This window comes from Rattus norvegicus, chromosome 1 (genome assembly GCF_021556685.1).
Source record: "Rattus norvegicus strain SHRSP/BbbUtx chromosome 1, alternate assembly SHRSP_T2T, whole genome shotgun sequence".
NCBI classification, from domain to species: domain Eukaryota; kingdom Metazoa; phylum Chordata; class Mammalia; order Rodentia; family Muridae; genus Rattus; species Rattus norvegicus.
Window position 1 is genome coordinate 239,286,077 of NC_141534.1, and position 18,185 is coordinate 239,304,261.

The following is an 18,185-nucleotide window of genomic DNA, read 5'->3' on the forward strand; positions in this document are numbered from 1 at the left end:
AACTTTTCCTCCTCCTTCAAGCAGAACAAAGTGCTGTACTGATAGTTGGAGAAGGGATGCTGGGCAAGTCTTGCCTTCTCCCACAGCCATTTCCTTTTGCCTTACTGAAAGCAGCCACCATTGTCACTCTCACAGGTTCCTTGGTCCTGTGAAGCTGATTTAGCACCGGCATAGCTGTCATGTTTAATTGGATATACCTGCAACAAGGCAGGGCTGGTCAGGGGTGGGGTGGGGTGGAATCGTGACTGCCATCTTACTCTACCTCGCCAGATTACAGCTACTACACCGATGAGGCAACTAGACTCCAGAGAGGATTTGGAGACTTGAATATGTAAGAAGTGTTAGAAAATGATTCCAAGAAATTCAGTCCAGAAAAAGAGCTTGAAAGGCTTATGCTAAGTACCTGGCTTCTGATTACTTTTAACTTCATAAATTGACTTACAAATGAAATATTTCCATTTGACAAAGAGATACAATAAAGAGACCAAAATGGAGGCTGTTACCCATCCTGCCAATAAATCTTAACATTTTGTTACATTTCCTTTAGCTACATAATATTTGGGGAAGAATACAGCTATAGATAACACATGGTGTCAATGACGTGCAATGAAAGGGCCAGGTAACAAACAGGCTGCATTCTGTGTGTCCCAGAGAAGCCTGCCTGCTCAGAAATAGTTTTCTAAGGAGGGCAGCAAGAAGTTAAGGAATTGTGTGCTGGTGGCAATGTGATTTGGTTTTCACCCCTTCCCCCAGCCCCTGCCTACTTCAGAAAAAGCTTTTCTTGAATCTGGTGTTTATTATTCTTTTGCATGTTTTGCATAATCCTACTACATATGTAGATTTTCATTAAATATAACATTGTTTTTAAGAATGACTACATACTGTCAGAATGTATCTAAAGTCAAATGGCCTTTCTCTGAGACTTATCGTCTCCTAGATGTCCTTAGCCCTTTGTCCCTCTGTGCTGTGCTCTGAGTACATTTCACCAGTACTGTCCAGTTCATTAGTTAGCCTTGCAAGGGTGAAATTTCACTTTTCAAGGACTATTTTTTTCCTGTTTCCAAGCTTTCTTATTCATTACTTTTCATTTTAGATTTTGTTATTTCTGCTTTACAGTTCTTTATGATAGATGTATGCCTTTCTTTTTTCTCCTTGAATACCTTAAGTATATACAACATAAAGACTCTGATAGACTGAAATAACACAATTCATTAAGAGCAGGGGTCAAGGCAAAGTAATAATAATTCACGCTGCCATCCTCTTACAAACCCTTTGGCTCATGGAGCCCTCCTTACAAAAAATGATTTTGGCCTGGTGGTCTGTTACTTGGTTACTCATTGCTTGTAATTAGCATACTCTTCATAGCTAAAGCAAACAAGTTATTTGTATCTATGTGGTTTTTGTTCTCCCTGAGTATCTTATATATAAAAAATAGTAACATATCATAAGACTTCTAAGGGTTCTATGGTGGCCATATCATCTTTATGGTCATCATTACAACACATCAAGAATTGATCTCATTTCTGATCAATTTATGTCTCAACATTAGATTCACTTATGAGTTTGTAGTTCCTAATTTGGAGGCTTGTTTTTAATTGGGTGGGTTTTGTTTTCCTCCTTTGTCTTTCTTTGTTTTCCTTTATTCTGGGAGTTTTGTAGTTGCGCCTACATCTTTTCCTACCCTGGTCTAGAACACAGCCCATTGTACTTCAAAAGGCCATAGGGTGGTGTTTGGAACAGAGCCACACTCTAATGCCTGGCCTTTATAAACACATGTGTCCAGTCCTTCGATTTCTGTGGAAGATTACTGTGATTGGTGTTAGCTTCCTCATGCTTTCTGACCCAGAACCACTTAGGCCTGTAAAGGCAACCCCTCTTATGAGCTCATTTCTAAAGTCCAAAGAAGTTCGTTTTTTTTTTCCCAGTTCAGTCTCATTTTAAGGTGAAAGTGAAGAACATTCCTAAAATGTTACCATGTTTCCTACAAGACTGGGATTGCAGGTGTTTCATGTTGTGTTTCAAGTTAGTACTTTTTCTTCTCTGTGTTTTATGCCTCGTACCTAAATCTTACAGCAGGAGCGTGTCAAAGTATTAAATTACTTTTTACAACTTGACTAGAAGTTGTTCCTCTCTCTTAAACGAATATTCATACTCATAATATGTTAGTCATTAACTCACAGAAAGAAAACAACAAAATCAACAAAGGCTTAGCGTTTTAAGTCCAAAGGAAAGGATTGTGGGAAATGGGTGCCATCCAATTAAAACAAGTATTAAGAGGGAGGCAATGATAGAGAAGCAAACAGCCAGGTCTGAAATGGGAACGAGGCAGGATTACAAGAATAAAGAACATACTGTCGGAGAATTGGTGGGGTGTCTCCGGCTAGTTCCAGAAGTGGTGGTGGGGCCAGGAAAGGAGATAATGTGCTTATATGTCAAGTGATTACTAAGAAAGCAGCTTTGTCCCAAGCTCTGGCTTGAGCAGAACTGAGAAAGGCCATTGCTTTTTCCAAAGCCAAGACATTGTTATACTAGTCTGATCCCAGGGCTTGGCTCAAAGAAACCAAAATTGTTACTGTCTCCCATTTGTACTAAGTTCAGGATGGGGGTCCCTGTACTTTGTAGTCCTTGAAGAGGTTCCCTTCTCCAAGCCTCTGTAAGGTACAGGCAAAGACACTTGATCCCTGGAGATTGTGGATGTGAGTGAGTTACCCAGAGAACCAGCCCTGGAAAAGAAGGAAGGAGCCAGGACAGTCAAAAGAAGAGACACATCTTGATCTGATGTCATCACTATATTGACGACAGGGGTGAACGGTGTTAGCTCAGATTTTTTTTTTCAATTTACTATGTCCCTCCACCAACCTGCATCAGACAGAGGCTCTTCCAAAAAATGATAGGTGCCACTGACTTAATTCACAAAAGCACTAGAACTACTATGCTTATCAGACAGAGTAATAAAGATAGCTAAGTAACATCTGCGATAGGTGAGTAACCACAGGCTAGGCTTGTTTTACCCTCACTTTTCCATCTGATTTCTTAGCACTGTGATCTCAGTTACAAGTCAGTTCATACCTTCCTTGAACAAACAGGAAAAATAAGCTCTGAGATCTGGCCTGCCAGTCTCATACAATTCGTTAAAGTCAAACTCCTATAATTCCAGTGGATAACCACCCCCACTCCACCCCATTAAAGTCACCGTTCTATGAAGCCAGGCCCTTAGGAAAATGATTACATCATAAATACTGTAGATTATGAGTGAGTGTCTTCATAAAAGTGTCCAATGGAACTTCCCTGCCTCTCTTCCAGCCTACGAAGATAGAGCTAGAGGTGTGGTCAACAAAGCAGAGAGCAGACACCAAATCTGCTAGTACCTTGACCCTAAAATTCTTATCCTCCAGAACCGAGAAGGGGATTTTTGTTGTTTACAAATTATTCATTCTTAGTTTCTTATGAGCCCAAGCAGACTAAGACAAAAAAAGAAATATTCAAATTCTTTATTGTGCTATCAAAGATGCTTCATGATTCTGATCTGCCCTCCCTCTCATCTCACCTCTTCCCTCTCCTGGCCTTTGCCTTAAGGTCTAACTGCACCCAACACAGCCACGCCCACTCATTCAAATCTGACATCCTTGCTTCTTGCTTGCAACATAGCTTACACCCACAATGAACCTCTAGGCTATAACTTCTATGCCTTTGTAAAGATTTGATTACTTTTTGTATGTGTGTAGGAGAGAGAAAACAGACATATGTGCCACAGATTATGTGTGTAGAGTTCAGGGAACTTTTAGGGACAGGGACAGGGAGACAGGGAGGACAGGGAGGACAGGGAGGACAGGGAGGACAGGGAGGACAGGGAGGACAGGGAGGACAGGGAGACAGGAACAGGAACAGGAACAGGATAGGACAGGATAGGATGCTTTCCTTCTATCATGTGGGTCTCAGAGATCAAACTCAGGTCATCAGGCATGGTGGCGAGCACCTTTACTCACTCAGCCATCCCACCATCCTTTATATTTCTTTTAAGATGGTTTGGATCTTGTTTCTGCCAGGAAGTAGTCGCTGAGCAACCCCAATACAGCAGCACCAGCCAGATGTACCTTCGTCGTCTCCCCACACTCTCTTACACATCCTGTTTCGTTTACCTCGTAGGACTGAGAGTCCTACTCTGATGTCTGTTCCAACCAGAGCCTTTACCCTCATTATCCTTTCTGAACCTCATTCTTAGAGATCTATATTTTACTCTAAACACTGCTGTTCAAAGAAAGAGATGGAGTTTTCTATGTAGCAGGTGACTTGACAGAGAGCGTTCTTCTGCAGGAGACCAATACATTTTTCTATTGGCCAGACATCTTAGAAAGCAGCAAGCCTGTTCGAGCTCAGCCCTCTGTCAGCACTGAGGCTGGCCTGATTCATGTTCTTCCTTCCTAGCTCCCTCTGGTATTATTTTTCACAGTTCACTTCTTCTGTGTCCTGCCCAATGGAGCCAAGATTTCCCAGTCACTAGTCACTGAAGTCAACTCCATGGAGCGCTCCCATGAGCCCTTGTCTCCTGTACCAACCTAACTCTGGTTGTCTCATAAGACAACCTCCTCTGCTGCAGATCTGAACTCCCTGATAACTTTACATGCACATTGGGCTAGGATAATTTCCATCCAGTGTTTCCTTGAGACTGAAGAGCCCAATAGAGTCACCCAAATTGAGCCAGTCAGCCTAGACACAGAGATAGCCAGATTCCATTCCCAAGTCTATAAACATAGAAGGTGATCAGTACCATTGCCTTCCGATGAGAGAAGGGGCTGTTTGCCAAACCTGAGCAAGCCATAGAAGTGACCTGTGGGCTGTCAGGTCTTTAAAGTTCTCTTCCTTTTTGTTCCTGGACAATGTCACTACAACCACTGTGCAATATTTCCCATGTGTTTAGGATGAACAGTGGTGTATACTTCTGCTTTGAACGAAATGTGGCCCTATAACTTGCTTTGGAAAACAACAATTATGAATCAAAGTGGCTTGGAGCACTCTGGAAAGAAACTTTAATTGTGGTGTGAACATCATCACGTCTTTTTTACTTCCAAAATGAACAGTGCCAGAGCCACGTTGACTTGGGGTCTGCAATGAAAATTGTAAGGAGAGGACCTTGGGGTGGATTAAGTTGGAGCAGGGACTCCCCAGCAGATGAGGACCGCTCTTCCCTCTCTCTCCTGTTCTTACTGGGATATGTAACCCAGGGCTTCCTACTCTTCAGAGGCCAGTGTAACCACAAGGACCTCCAATCCCTTGCCGTAGCCAAATTAAATAGTTTCACTGTGGCTGCTGATGACAATGACAGCCCCTGGCATCCAGTGTAGAAGAGCGAAAGTCATCACTGTTAAAGCTGCAAGCTTGTATAGCTCAGGATGCCATTTAAGAAAGCTGGACAGGATGTGAGGGCGATCTGGCTGCGACATCTGTCACCCCATTGATCGCCAGGGTTGATTCGGCTGATCTGGCTGGCTAGGCGGGTGTCCCCTTCCTCCCTCACCGCTCCATGTGCGTCCCTCCCGAAGCTGCGCGCTCGGTCGAAGAGGACGACCTTCCCCGAATAGAGGAGGACCGGTCTTCGGTCAAGGGTATACGAGTAGCTGCGCTCCCCTGCTAGAACCTCCAAACAAGCTCTCAAGAAAGCTGGACAATCCTGGCTTCACCACCTTCCTATCATCATATTTGTCAGCTTTCTGCAGATGGCAAGTCAGATCTACTGCCGTGAGGGGTAGTAATACGAAAGATCACACCAATGAGCTTCCTGTTCGGCTCTGGGATGACTTTGCCCACAGCCTTGGAAGCACCAGTGGATTCAGAGATGATGCTCTAGGTAGTCCCATGGCCATTCCTCCACAGTTTCTTAGAAGTGTGGCCTATTTGCAGTCCTCTGGGTGATGGCAGGGACATAGACCCTGCTTGTGAGTCCCTCCATGATGCCAAACTTGTTATGGATGATGTTGGCCAGGGGCCTAAGCAGTAGGTGGTGCAGGAGGATTGCTAACAATCTTGCATGAGTAGTCATATGTCTCATGGTTCACACCCATTACAAACATGGGGGCATCGGCAGAAGATGCAGAGATGGTGACTTAAGCATACTCAGTAGCAGCAGCTCCCCATTTGATGTTGACGAGATCGCTCTCCTGCAAGATTGCGGTTGCTTTCCTGCTAGTGACAAATTTCCTGTTTCTCCATGTGGCAGACATTTCTATGAGTAGAATCATACTGAAACATGCATGACGTGTACCCGAAGTCAATGAATGGATCCTTGATGAGAACAGTACCCACTTTGCCCAAGTTGAAGACATCCCTAGTGACTAGGCACCCAATACCACCCAATCTGTTCACTCTGAACTTGACCTTCATGTCTCAGAGGTGCGGCTGGCACTGCAGCTATCTCTGAAATAGGGAAGAGCCAATAGCCACCTTTTTATTGTTGTCCGTGTGTGCACATGCATGCACATGTGTGCACACATGCCCACATATGTATAGGCATGCTTGTGCTACTGCCTGTGTGTGGAAGTCAGGACACATAGCTTTAAGGAGTCAGTTCTTGTCTTCTACCTTGTTTGGGCAAAACCTTCTTTTTCTGATGTTCTAATTCTTCGTGTTAGCTGCTCTATCAGCTTCTCCGCAGTTCTGTCTCCATTTCTGTCTCTCCATCCTCTCCACAGGAGTGCTGTACTTGTAGATGTGTGTCACTGCCTTCAGCTTTTCCATATGGGCTCCAGGGATTGAACATTGTAGAAATCCTGCAACAAATAAAATTACAGATTCACCACGAAACGAGTCTTCCATCACACCGAGAGTTCAGTTTCTTGATCTCTGAGTTGATGGGGGGAGTTGATGGGTTTGCCCTTGGTACCCACAATGCCCTGTGCCTAAAATTCTGAAAGTTGAATACAATCAGCCCTAACCTGTGGTGGGAAAATGGGGCTTGCCATTGTTAAGTGATTATGTGAGGAAACTGGAGTATAAACAGACATTTTGCCCAGTCTCTCTCTTTGCTTAATACCTCACCTGCCTCTGTGCACTGACCCGAACCTATTGTACATACCAGAAGGATTAATGAAGTTTTGATAGAACTTCATTAACTGTTAGATAGAAGCCATACTCAACAGAAACCTTTTAGCTGTTAAATCCAGATAAGACTCTGAGCTACTGATGGTAAAGCCCAGGAGTCTAAAGACAAATGCAACTTTGTTTCTCCTCTCAAAAAGATTACCAAGTAGACAGAGGTTAAAACTGAAAGAAATGTGTGCCAACAGGTTTAAACAGAATATCAAGGCACTTAAATGGCTAAAGAAGAACTCTGCTAGCATTTGAGATGGGTCAGATATTACAGAAATAAGGAAGTAGATAGAAGGAGTAGATGGCCAGATCCCCAGAACTCAAAGCATAGACTGTTCTGGATAAATAGAGGTCAATGGGCTGCTAGAGGGAGGTGATAAAGAAGATAAAGATGATAGGTGGAGGCAGGAATCAAGTTCATATCTCTGAATAATGAAAAAGGACAGGATCCATCGTGCGCCGTGTGGCGATTGCATCAGCAGAATCCTGAAGGTTAGGTTGGAGAGGGTGACGGATACAAATAACAAGGAAGCCAGTGGAAGGATGGTTCTTGTAACAATGTTGTATGAATTTAGGATTTCTCTATTGTGGAGACAAATAGCCCCTCTGTCTAACATATCAGAAAGAAATTAATTAGGAGGACACAGGATGCTCGGGTCCAGACTCACTAAGCTATGCCGGAGCAAGTCAAATCTCTAATTTCATAGCTCAAAGCCACTATGTAAGTTTTTCATCCTTTAATGTCAGAGATTTATAACAGCTATCTTTCCTTTGGTTTCTTGGGGATCAAGGAGTCAGAGAGTTCATATGCACTTTTAAGTTCCAAGCTATCTTCATTTATAGTTTGGTCCTGAAACTATAGCTTTACTCAGTCTTAGGATGCTGGGAAAGACAGAAAAGGATAGCACCTCCTGGTAAATATAACTGCTTCTTCCATTGCCAAGGGCACAAAGGGAATACTGAGCTACCCAGCCACATGATAGAGTGAGGCATAGCAAGAAATTGTTCTAAAGCACGGAAATGTAAGATGAAACTCTCGTGCAAGGATTTATACTCAAAAGAGAAACATCCTGGGGACTCATTATCTTCATTTCAGAATTATAGAAGGCTCAGATACAAGTAATCATGATTATAAAGTAAATACGAGTAAGAATAAAGTTTAGCTTGATACCAGCTAAACATACACGAAGGTGCCAAACCTTCAAAATCATAATTTGTGTGGTCATTTGAAAGGCAAAGCTAACAGGAGACCTGTGGCATTGTGGCTGTAGATAATTACAACATATTGTAGCCCTAAATAGTGCTAAGAGTGTAGATATTTTTTTGAAAAAAAAAATGGTACCTGGGAGGAAATACATTCGTTAGGTGTAACCATTCCATGATGTAGACATACTTTAAACTATAATGTACATGACAAATACATACAACTTTATCAGTTAATTTAAGTTATATCTGAAAAGTATCAAAGAAAGAAAAAGTGGCATAATTATGTCCCAAGACTCATTAGATATTCTCTTGCAGTACCATAAGACAGGGCATCTCCAACTCCAGGCACACTGGCCCTCTTGTTCTTAAATAGTCCCAATGCTGTGTAGGTAGGGATAGAATTCCCTCAGGATTTTCTTCAAATGGATCTCATTTGTACCAAAGAATTAATAATAAGCCTCCTTAAGAATGTAACATGCAGCCTGTGAGTAATTGGACTCATTTGAGCCTGTGGATCCTTAAGGTCTCTTTTTATTTAAAAACACGTTGGATGTGATACTTTGTCAGAAGCAGAATGAGGCAATAAGGACAAATCCCCATGGTGTGGAGGTATCAGAAGAAGAAGAAGAAGAAAATCGCAGGAGGCTTTTCATTTGCCCTGTTCCTCTCCCTCCTTGGCAATAATTTTTATTATGCTTTAGAGCCTCGTTCAGCTGTGCTTTTGAGCTCCTCCTGGGCTATATTTTCCTGCTATGTTTTGAAAAACACTAAGGGTGAGCTTTCTAGCACTTCGGAGAGATAAGCTCGGAGGGAAGCCATATTGTTCTTGCACTAGGCAGGACATCCAGCTCTACTTGTTTTCGTACACATGTCTGCAGCTTCCTCATGGAGCACAAAGCAGTGTTGGAGAAGGGCCATGCGTGTGTGGGCTGCCATCTTGGAAATATGCTAGGAACCTTTATGCTTCTCATGGTAACTCATTGCCCTCCTAATTGAAGTCAGAGCAAGCAGAGTACACTGGCCATGTTCTCTTATTAATCTAACCTGACACCAGTCCTGTAAAACTTTTGTTTCCTACCTTAAAACTGAAGATTAAATTGAAGGCCCAACATCGGGAAGATCATGCCTCACCTCACGAAAACTGCTGCCTTTCCACACACAGTTCTGAGAATGGCTTCATTCTCTCCAAGAATGGTCTTCCTTCTCCACCCACATGGATCTACTTGGCAATACCCATGTTCTCACATGGCCTTTGGAGATCCTACACTGATGTTGGGTCTGTCTCTAACTCATCATGTGACCCTTTCCCAAGACCATAATTGTTTCATCCACAGACGAATACTTGGTCTGGACCAGGTTAACCAGGTTCTGTCTTGGGAGTTTTAAAAGTGGACCTAGGGGCTAGAGAAATGGCACAGAGGTTAATATCATTGGCTGCTTTTGGGAGCTTGGTTCTATCTCTAGCCCACATGGCAACATGCAACCATGGTACTACATGATACTACAAGCTCATGGTGTATTCATGCCAGCAAAACATTCACACACACAAAAATAATACAATTTTAAAACTAATAATAACTAATTTTGGGGGTTGGGGATTTAGCTCAGTGGTAGAGCGCTTGCCTAGCAAGCGCAAGGCCCTGGGTTCGGTCCCCAGCTCCGAAAAAAAGAAAAAGAAAAAAAAACTAATTTTTAAAAAACAGAACTGAGAATTCAGTAGTTCCCCATCATTGTGTGGTGTTCTCTGTCATTCCACTGGCTTCTGTTTGAGTTACCTGTGGCCTGATGGTCATCCCCAGTGCTAACCTTCAAACTTGATTTCCGACATCTGGTCACTTCCTGTTTCTGGTTTCCTGTTCTCCCTTCTCTTGGATCTATTGTTCACTAGCTGTTCCTTTTCATGCTCAGTTGCAACTTTGTCCCCAAGTGTCTAACTCCAAGTATGGAGAGCTTGAGAACTCAGGCTTCCAACCTTTTGTGTGTTCTCTCTCTCTCTCTCTCTCTCTCTCTCTCTCTCTCTCTCTCTCTCTCTCTGATTCTGTTTCCTTTCACACTTCTATACTAAGGACTTGCGCATGTAATATCAACTGCCTTCAAAACAGTCAATATCCGCTTGCTCCCAACCAACTTTCCCACCTAGCCCAGGCCTCGTCATCTCTTGGGATGAGTATTGAAATAATTCTCTAAGTAAATTTTTTCAGCCTTTATTCACGCTCTCTTGTGATGATTAATGATGATTGCTACGGTGGTTAGTTTTTGTCAACTCGATACTAACTGGGATCATCTGGGAGGACAGAACTTTAACTGAGAAAATTCCTTCCTCAGACTGGCCTATAGGCAAGTCCATGGGGGCAGTTTCTTAATTAATGATTGATGAGGGAGGACTAAGCTCACTAAGTCACCTCTGGGCAGGTGGCCCTGTGTTATATGAGGACGTGCCATATGAGGACCAGCAGTCTGAACAAGCCATGGGAAGCAAGCCAATAAGCAACGATCCTCTATGTTCTCTGCTTCAGTTCTTGCCTCCAGATTCCTGCCCTGAGTTTCTGTTTGACTCTACTATGTGATAGACCTATAAGCCAACTAAATCCTTTTCTTCCCAAGTTGCTTTTAGTCAATTATTTTTAAAATCACAGCAATAAAAAGCAAGTTAGAACAATTGCTAGGGGAGTCGGGACATGTTCCCTGTAGTGTGGATGGGAAATCTAGCTCTTCAGTTGAGAGACAGAGATACGTTTGCACAGGTTTGGAAGGGGGAAATCAGCATCTGTCACCTGGATTGCCCATTTCTCTTCTCTCACACACCATCCTACTAAGGTAGGAAACAGAGAAGACAAACACATTTGGACTCAGACAAACATCCTTACATTTGTGTTTCAGCTCTCTGTAACCTTGGGGGTGGGGAGGCTCGAACATATCCTTTGGAGGAAGATTTATTTTACTCGCCTACAAAATTAGTAGTTTTCACCTACTATCTCAAAGGTTTCTTCCTGTTTCAGATGCTAAGAGCTTATGTAAGCCTGGGCAGTGTCCATGGTTCCTCCAATTACAGTGAAATTCTGGTAATTGTACTTCATAGATGGCGCGATCTATTTGGTTGGACTAGGGTTGTTACAACCGAACTCCTTGACTTTGAACTATTCAGTCACCTGAAAAATTCTGCAGTAAAGTATGCTGTTCTGCATTTCTTCAGTTCTTCACGGAGTCAGCATAATTTCTCCAAAGCTCTCTTTCAGTGGACGCCAACTTAGTTTGTGTTGGCTTAGTCTTTGAAGGGATTCCACTGAAAAGTGTATTTTGGGAGGGGTGCAGGTAGGCAGTATTAAAGTTAAACAACTGCCAACTGAGGTAGGATTTGAATACTAGGGTGACTCCAGATAGTCCTAAGTATGGTGAGGTTAGGGAGCCTGAATTGTGAGGCATCTGCTACACACTGCACACTGCCTGGCTCAAATGGTTGAGAATTTAGGTCAGGGTGGAATTGTGTCTGGCCAGGAACCTGTATTTCTTTTACGGTATAGCATCTTACTTTACTCTGAGGAGTGATTCGCTTCTTTGCTTGTGTAGTCTTTGAGAACTATTGTGTGTGTGTGTGTGTGTGTGTGTGTGTGTGTGTGTGTGTGTGTGTGACTTATTAGACTGATGTACAGGGTAGTCTAACAGCCGTCTCAGGCTGGAAAGAATCTACTGAGAATGTAGTAGATGTTCAGGTTGTTCAGTAAATGAGGCTGGATGTCTCTGCAGTTCCAATCTGGTGCTTGAGTCCTAGAGGTTTCCTGAACAGCAGTTGATCTTCAGTCTAGATTGGAATCCAAAAGAAGTATATTTTTTTCTTTTTATCTCATCTGTATTTATCTTTTAAAGCAGAATGTGACTGGGCACTGTTATTTCCATTCGCAAGCCTTGCTGAGTTATAAGACCTAGGGGAACTTAGGTGCACGGAGCCATATTGGATTTGGGCCTCGCCGCTTTTTGACTGCATGGCTCAAAGTGACTAGGTGACTCTGGGCTGTTTGGCCACAGATATTCACCCTTAAGGTGACTGCCATAAGTCTTAAGATTGTTGAATGAAAGCCTCTCCCATGAATTTACGGCACAGGAAGATAACATTCACAGGATGTTTCAGTCTGAGCAGCGTCTCCATCGCATGACCTCTTCACCTTCTGCTCTTGATGCTGGAATGCCCTTCTCCCTCCATCCTTTGTGTTTCACAAAGGACACTCCCCCTACCTGAAAGCCTTAAAAGCTGTAACGCTCGCCCCAATAAACGAGACCTTGACAACAGAACTTTTGCTTGGTCTCCTTCTTCTCTTCACCCCCATTTTGGCCCACAGGTAGAAAGCCTCTTCAGGACCCTGAATAACTGGGTCCCCGCTGGCGGGGACACTTAGGGTTTTGTTCTTAGCACTTTGGAAAACAAGCCACTTCTGGAATTCCTCCAACAAGTTGTTTTAACTTGTGTTTACTTCTAAGACTAATACATGCAGAATTAACTGCTGTGGTTTGCCCTGGAGTTATCTGTGTTTTGATGCTAATTCCATTGCCCTAAGGACTGCTGCCTACTCTGGTACTCGGGACTCAGGTGACTTCACCAGAACCTTCTCCCTATTCAATTTGTAAAATACAGATGAAGGCAGGTACAGGATAGAAGGAGGCCTGTCATTGGAGGAAAGGGAAGGATGAGCAGGAGAAAAGTTTGAAGGAGGAGGAGGAGGAGACTGGAACGGAAAGAGGAGAGACAGGAGGGACAGAGAAAGTAGTCATGGCAGAGAGAAAATGGAAGCTGCCCATGAAGATTCCACTCTGTGTATTTACAGGTTGTTATTAATGTTCTTAAGGGATGGATGGTACTGGGCTTTGTATGTTTATGTGGGCGATTATATCTTATCAATTGGGTCAAAGGTTATTATGTTGTGTATTCTTGTATGCGACAGTTTGAGTGTAGGAAAGTGTGCGGTGGCTGGAGACACTGGGCCGCCACAGAGTTGGGATGTGTGTTTCTGGCACGGAAACCTGCCTTGGGAAATAGATAGGTAGAGAGATTGCTGCCAGACTCAGAGAGAGGCCTTTGGCAATGGATACGGGATGGAGCAGAGCTGGTGAGAGGCTTTGCTGACTGAGAACTAGGATATCTAGCAGGTATCTTGGGGCACCGCAGTGTAGACCTAGTGAGGATAAAAGACATATTTTTTTATATTTCTACAACAACAATTAACTACATGGAATGAAAAAAGATTTTAGGATGACACTTAAGCTATCTTAATTTAGTTTACTAAGGAATCCAGCTCTACAGCTAAGCACTTCAGACCACAAAGTTAGCATTAACAGTAGGTTACATTACGACTTATGGATGAGGATGAACCATCAGTGGATGACACCAGTGCTGCTGTGACTGAATAAATGCCACCCCTGGAAGGAGATGACGACACATCACTCATGGAGGAAGTAGACAAGGCTTCACCAGAACTGTGTGTTTGATGCTTACCTGCATTCCTTCTGATAATGTATTTTCCATGACTTTTGTTTATTTTTGTTAACATTTAAAACATCTGTGTGGCATGGAAACTAAGGGGAAGATAAAATTCCTACATGCGATACTTCAATACTATAGTTTTGACTCAAGAAGTATATTCTAATACTGGTGAAGGGATGCCTCTGCAGCAGGATAGATGAACTTGCCAGTCAGAGTGAGAGCAAGCAGGCAAAAAGTAAAGCTTCCTTCTTCCATGTCCTTTGATCTGGGTTGCCATCAGAGGGCATGACCAGAATTAGAGTAGCTTTTTCTGATTTGAATAATCTGATTAAAAATATTCCTCCTCATGGAAAGCCCAGCAGCTCAGTTTTTCATGTCTTACAGATGTAGTCAGGTTGACAACCAAGATTAGCCATCACAGCTGTCAAACAAGATAATTTTATGGCCTTACCATCATCATGGTGATTTATAAATTTCCTTTTCTTATTTTATATAGTTTTGGAGACAGAGAAGTCTAATAAAGTGTTTGGTAAAAGATTCCTTGCTGAAATCAGATGACAGAATAGGGGATCAGAAAGGAGAGAAAAGCAGGAGTCTTTTCTTAAATAGAAACTCAGTCCTGGAATGCCAGCATTAATCCACTCAAGGGATTGACCCAAACGTATTTTAGAAGGTCCCAGCCTTTAACACTGTTGCTCTAAGAATTAAGTTTTTACTGGACTTGGCGACACATGCCTTTAATCCCAGCACTCTGGAGGCAGAGACAGGTAGAGTCTCTGTGAATTCAAGGCCAGCCTGGTCTACATAGTGAGTTCAGGACAGCCAGAGCTACATAGTGAGACCCTGTCCCCCAAAACAAACAAACAAAACAAGCAACAAAAAAAACCCTAAAAAGAATTGTTTCTAACACATGGACTTTGGGGTACACATTGACAGCATGGCACCTACTCTCTTCCTCTAGCTCTTGGACTTCCTGAGAATTGTGGGTGTAGAGCAAACTAAGGCTGAAAAACTATCATATCTTTATTTATAGTGTAGAGCAGATTTTTTAGAACATATTATTCCAAAAATTTACAGACTTGCAGGAAAATATAAGATGAGAGCCAAGCATGTTGGCTCACACCTATAATCTCAGCGCACATGAGGCTGAGGCAGAATAATTACTGAGAACTTAAGACTAACCTAGGCTACCACGTGAGAGGAGGGAGAGGAGATGGAAGGGAAGAAGGAAGAAGAAATTTAAGCATTGTGTTAAAGTCAGCACGTATTCCTCACTCAAGTGGAAATCTTAATTCTTTTCAACTTCTCTTTTGATTGTGTCTCTGTACTTATCTGTCATGATCTACCTACCTGTTATTATTCTAAAGCATTTGAGAGTAAGATAGAAGAGAAATCTTCTTTAACTCTAAGTATGTTAGTCTGTACTTCATGAAAAAAGTTATTTTCTTGCATAATCAATTATTAGCATTAGGCAATTAACATTCTTCTGAATACCCTTATGGGATCTAGAGACCATATTCAAATGGTCTTGGTGACAACCTTTCATAAGCTGTCCTGCCCTACTGTGTGGTTCTTTAAAGAGACAGGACAGATCAACAGGACTTCTTCCTTTCAAGACTGCTGGAATGGCCCTGATGCCAGGCGCTTGGGAGAATGTGCCTGTCTTAACACAAGGAAAGGCAAAACACAAGAAAGTGAGAAGAAGATGCTTGGAAACGCTGTTGAGTAGGAAAGCTGCATGGCTTTTGTCTCAGTCACCGTCACCAACCACTTCCTGCTTTTCAGTTTTCTACATAAATTGCCTAAGATTCTTTTTTTTCACATTAGAGAGGAGATGGCCATCAGTAAGTCACTGTAGATCAAGAACACTGTGTGAGAGAGAACTGATAGCGAAGGTTTATAAACGCTTGGAGGAGGCAAATGGAACACTGTAGGAGGCAAATGGAACAGTGTAGATGTTGCAAGATGAACGAGCCCCGGGAGGTGACCCAGCATATCTCAAAGTGAAGCCCAAGAGATCCTTTTGGGTGATACGGGTCACATCTTTGAGCAACATGAAATCACATGGTGGAGATCGGCCACTTTTCCATTTCTGTAGCAGGTTTGTTATGTTAAAGACAATTCAGCTTTGACACATTTCTAACTCCTTTTCATTGCCATAGTAGCTCTTCAGTAAGAAACAGTCTCTGGGAAGCAGTTAGTAACATTGTTTTGTCCTCACTGTTTTTATTTTTACTGTGATCTTGAAGTGAGTTGTTGGTTTTCGATGATAACACTGTTTCTCCTAGGACGACCTCCTCTAAGTAAAAGGAGTCAAAAAGACAAGTTTAGGTAAAGCACTTCACTGAGCACATACACGTGGCAAAGGCTTAGGAAGGTTCTATGCCAAACATCAAGGCCAGGAAACCCTGATCAAACCTGAATAAACCTCGTACTTGAATTTAAATGTGGAAAATGAACATGCACCGACAGGGAAAGGCCAGGGAGTGGGGGAAGCCAAAATCCAGATCTGTCACCTGTAAAACTTAATTCTCTAAACAGACAGATTTGTGTCAGGTCACAGGGGTGTGGCCATCTGGTAAGAGTTGGCAAACTCCAGTGACACATCTCTAAGGAAACTATTTACTATTCTATTCACCCTGACTATTGGATTTCCAGAGTCAGGGCATTTCCCCTTCAGCCTCCCGGATGAGACAGGACTTGGGAATCCCCCATCCTTTACAAACTGTTAGTCATATTCTTTTAGTTCTGCAAAGATGGGCTAATCCTGTGAGATGCCAGGAAATTTACATATAATAATGCATTCATTTGGTATAAATAATGATAATAAAATAAACCGTATGATCTTGATTAATCCAGAGTTCATCAATGACTTGGGAATATAGTACATGTTGACTTTGGGGTCAGTGTTTGAGAATTGTATCTGCCGATGTATAAAACTTTGATAGTGTTCAACAAATATTTATTAAACCAAGCTATGTTCTGAGAACTGTGTTAGGTATTACAGAAATATAAAAAAAGAAAAGTTGTATTTTACCTGCAAAGAAACCAAACACAAACTGGATTGTTTATAAAATTTGTCATAGTTCATAAAGCAATTTCATTTTGAATTACCTAATTCTTATGGAAACCTTGTGATTTAAGATACTGTTCTCCTCACTCTTCAGATGTGGAGACTAAAACTTATCCAAGTTATAGGACCTGCCCAGGTTATAATAGCAGTCTTACTCACCAACAAAATGTCTCAGACCGAGGAATTCCTTAGCATCCGGGATGCATCCACCTGGATCGCTTCCAGCACTTATGAAATAAGAGTTGGCAGGTTAGAGTTCCTGCTGCTCTCAAAGCCAGTGACCATGACACCAGCATTGACACCACCCTAGGAGTGGAAAAGAAGGCTACATTGTGGGTTTAGAAGACATTGAGACATTAGAGGTTCTTAGGAACAACTTTATACCAGGTTGACAGCTTAGAGTAAATCTATTAATATATGAATTCCAAAAGTCAATTTAAGAAGAAACAAAAAACTTGAATTACCAATACTAATTATTAAAGAAATTAGATTCGGTGCCAGGCATGGCAGTGCTCCCCTAGATCCCAGTGGTAGGGAGGCTGAGGTAGGAGGAATGTGAATTTGGAGCAAGTTTGGGCTGTGCAGTACCTTCAAGTCCACCCTGGGCTACACAGAAAGATCCTATATCAAACAAATATATAAATTCATAGTAAACAACCTTTCACAAAAACCAACCAACCAACCAAACAAACAAAGAAAGAAAAAACCAACAACTTCATGTCTAGATGACTTCGCTGATGAATACAGCCAAATATTTTTTTCCTTTTCTTTTTTTCGGAGCTGGGGACCGAACCCAGGGCCTTGCGCTTGCTAGGCAAGCGCTCTACCACTGAGCTAAATCCCCAACCCCACAGCCAAATATTTAAGATAACAATTCAGGTCCTGTACACATTTTTTTTTCTAGGAAATAAAGAAGGGGGGAAAACCCAATTATTTGGGAAGGCCATGATTTCTCTGATTCTAAAGCAGGCAACGCAATAATGAGAAGATACAATTAAGTAACATTGTAACAGATAATACTTGCAATATGTCTTAAGCTGGGTCTGCATTGCTGTGATAAAACATCATGGCAAAGCAGCTTGGAGAGGAAAGGGTTGGTTTTTATCTTACAGCTGGAGAGATGCTCAGTGATTAAGAGCACGGATTGCCTTTGTAGAGAACCTGCACCCACATGGTGGCTCTCAACAGTCCATAATTCTAGTTCCAGGCATCGAGAGCCCTCGACAGGCCCCAAGCATGTATATAGTTCATATACATACATGCATACAAAATACCCCTACGTGTAAAATTAATAAGTCATATGACTTCTAAAACTATACCATTTGCATTGAGCTGTATCAAACTATCAAA

At 42.3% G+C, this 18,185-nt stretch overlaps 1 long non-coding RNA gene across 4 annotated transcripts in view; it reads right to left on the reverse strand.

The window, feature by feature from the left end:
* Positions 1–3,481: 3,481 nt before the first annotated feature.
* Positions 3,482–18,185, reverse strand: part of LOC102546345 (uncharacterized) — a 31,422-nt gene continuing 16,718 nt past the window's right edge. For 3 of the 4 annotated variants that reach the window (XR_015653159.1, XR_015653158.1, XR_015653154.1), the window contains 2 exons: positions 16,995–17,141; positions 3,482–6,764 (listed from right to left, as the gene is read on the reverse strand). This is a non-coding gene — a long non-coding RNA (uncharacterized LOC102546345). Of the gene's footprint in view, positions 6,765–14,485; positions 16,062–16,994; positions 17,142–18,185 lie in introns of those variants that run through there. The other variant, XR_015653157.1, reaches the window with a different exon arrangement.